The sequence below is a fragment of the Amaranthus tricolor genome, chromosome 7 (genome assembly GCF_026212465.1).
Source record: "Amaranthus tricolor cultivar Red isolate AtriRed21 chromosome 7, ASM2621246v1, whole genome shotgun sequence".
Lineage (NCBI taxonomy): Eukaryota > Viridiplantae > Streptophyta > Magnoliopsida > Caryophyllales > Amaranthaceae > Amaranthus > Amaranthus tricolor.
In genome coordinates, this window is record NC_080053.1 from 21,151,987 (window position 1) to 21,155,207 (window position 3,221).

The window sequence follows — 3,221 nt, forward strand, 5'->3', positions numbered from 1 at the left end:
CCAAAAACGCTTAAAAATCCTTAAAATCGCAACTTAAGACGTAATTTATTGCATATGAGTATGATTTTCAATTCTAACCACTTCAACACAATAATATGTACCAAAAAGTGTTGTGTGCCAAGTTTCGTGCAAAACAAACTATGTTTACTCTACTTTATGTGCAAAATTGCCAAAAACGTTTAAAGCCCTTAAAATTGCAACTTAACACGTAATTTGTAGCATATGACTATGATTTTCAATTCTAACCTCTTGAACACAATAACATATACCAAATAGTGTTGTGCGCCAAGTTTCGTGAAAAACAAACCATGTTTGAGCTACTTTATCCGCAAAAGGGCCAAAAACGCTTTAAAACCTTTAAAATCGCAACTTAACACGTAATTTGTAGCATATGACTATGATTTTCAATTCTAACCCCTTCAACACAATAATATATACCAAAAAGTTTTGTATGCCATGCAAAACAAACCATGTTTGAGCTACTTTATGCGCAAAAGTGCAAAAAACGCTTAAAAATCCTTAAAATCGCAACGTAACACGTAATTTCTAGCATATGACTATAATTTTCAATTCTAACCACTTCAAAACAATAATATATTCCAAATAGTGTTGTGTGCCAAGTTTCGTGCAAATCAAACCAAGTTTCTACTTTATGCGCAAAAGTTCCAAAAACGCTTAAAAATCCTTAAAATCGCAACTTAAGACGTAATTTATTGCATATGAGTATGATTTTCAATTCTAACCACTTCAACACAATAATATGTACCAAAAAGTGTTGTGTGCCAAGTTTCGTGCAAAACAAACTATGTTTACTCTACTTTATGTGCAAAATTGCCAAAAACGTTTAAAACGCTTAAAATTGCAACTTAACACGTAATTTGTAGCATATGACTATGATTTTCAACTCTAACCTCTTGAACACAATAACATATACCAAATAGTGTTGTGCGCCAAGTTTCGTGAAAAACAAACCATGTTTGAGCTACTTTATCCGCAAAAGGGCCAAAAAACGCTTTAAAACCTTTAAAATCGCAACTTAACACGTAATTTGTAGCATATGACTATGATTTTCAATTCTAACCCCTTCAACACAATAATATATACCAAAAAGTTTTGTATGCCATGCAAAACAAACCATGTTTGAGCTACTTTATGCGCAAAAGTGCAAAAAACGCTTAAAAATCCTTAAAATCGCAACGTAACACGTAATTTCTAGCATATGACTATAATTTTCAATTCTAACCACTTCAAAACAATAATATATTCCAAATAGTGTTGTGTGCCAAGTTTCGTGCAAATCAAACCAAGTTTCTACTTTATGCGCAAAAGTTCCAAAAAACGCTTAAAAATCCTTAAAATCGCAACTTAAGACGTAATTTATTGCATATGAGTATGATTTTCAATTCTAACCACTTCAACACAATAATATGTACCAAAAAGTGTTGTGTGCCAAGTTTCGTGCAAAACAAACTATGTTTACTCTACTTTATGTGCAAAATTGCCAAAAACGTTTAAAACCCTTAAAATTGCAACTTAACACGTAATTTGTAGCATATGACTATGATTTTCAATTCTAACCTCTTGAACACAATAACATATACCAAATAGTGTTGTGCGCCAAGTTTCGTGAAAAACAAACCATGTTTGAGCTACTTTATCCGCAAAAGGGCCAAAAACGCTTTAAAACCTTTAAAATCGCAACTTAACACGTAATTTGTAGCATATGACTATGATTTTCAATTCTAACCCCTTCAACACAATAATATATACCAAAAAGTTTTGTATGCCATGCAAAACAAACCATGTTTGAGCTACTTTATGCGCAAAAGTGCAAAAAACGCTTAAAAATCCTTAAAATCGCAACGTAACACGTAATTTCTAGCATATGACTATAATTTTCAAAACAATAATATATTCCAAATAGTGTTGTGTGCCAAGTTTCGTGCAAATCAAACCAAGTTTCTACTTTATGCGCAAAAGTTCCAAAAACGCTTAAAAATCCTTAAAATCGCAACTTAAGACGTAATTTATTGCATATGAGTATGATTTTCAATTCTAACCACTTCAACACAATAATATGTACCAAAAAGTGTTGTGTGCCAAGTTTCGTGCAAAACAAACTATGTTTACTCTACTTTATGTGCAAAATTGCCAAAAACGTTTAAAACCCTTAAAATTGCAACTTAACACGTAATTTGTAGCAAATGACTATGATTTTCAATTCTAACCTCTTGAACACAATAACATATACCAAATAATGTTGTGCGCCAAGTTTCGTGAAAAACAAACCATGTTTGAGCTACTTTATCCGCAAAAGGGCCAAAAACGCTTTAAAACCTTTAAAATCGCAACTTAACACGTAATTTGTAGCATATGACTATGATTTTCAATTCTAACCCCTTCAACACAATAATATATACAAAAAAGTTTTGTATGCCATGCAAAACAAACCATGTTTGAGCTACTTTATGCGCAAAAGAGCAAAAAACGCTTAAAAACCCTAAAAATCGCAACGTAACACGTAAATTTTTGAATATGACTATAATTTTCAATTCTAACAACTTCAACACAATAATGTATACAAAAAAGTGTTGTGTGCCAAGTTTTGTGCAAAACAAACAAAGTTTGAGTTACTTTATGCGCAAAAGTGCAAAAAACGCATAAAAACCCTTAAAATCGCAACATAACACGTACTTTCTAGCATATGACTATGATTTTAAATTCTAACCACTTCAACACAATAGTATATAGCAAAAAGTGTTGTGTGTCAAGTTTCGTGCAAAACAAACCATGTTTGAGCTACTTTATCCGCAAAAGGGCAAAAAACGCTTTAAAACCTTTAAAATCGCAACTTAAGACGTAATTTATTGCATATGAGTATGATTTTCAATTCTAACCACTTCAACACAATAATATGTACCAAAAAGTGTTGTGTGCCAAGTTTCGTGCAAAACAAACTATGTTTACTCTACTTTATGTGCAAAATTGCCAAAAACGTTTAAAACGCTTAAAATTGCAACTTAACACGTAATTTGTAGCATATGACTATGATTTTCAACTCTAACCTCTTGAACACAATAACATATACCAAATAGTGTTGTGCGCCAAGTTTCGTGAAAAACAAACCATGTTTGAGCTACTTTATCCGCAAAAGGGCCAAAAACGCTTTAAAACCTTTAAAATCGCAACTTAACACGTAATTTGTAGCATATGACTATGAT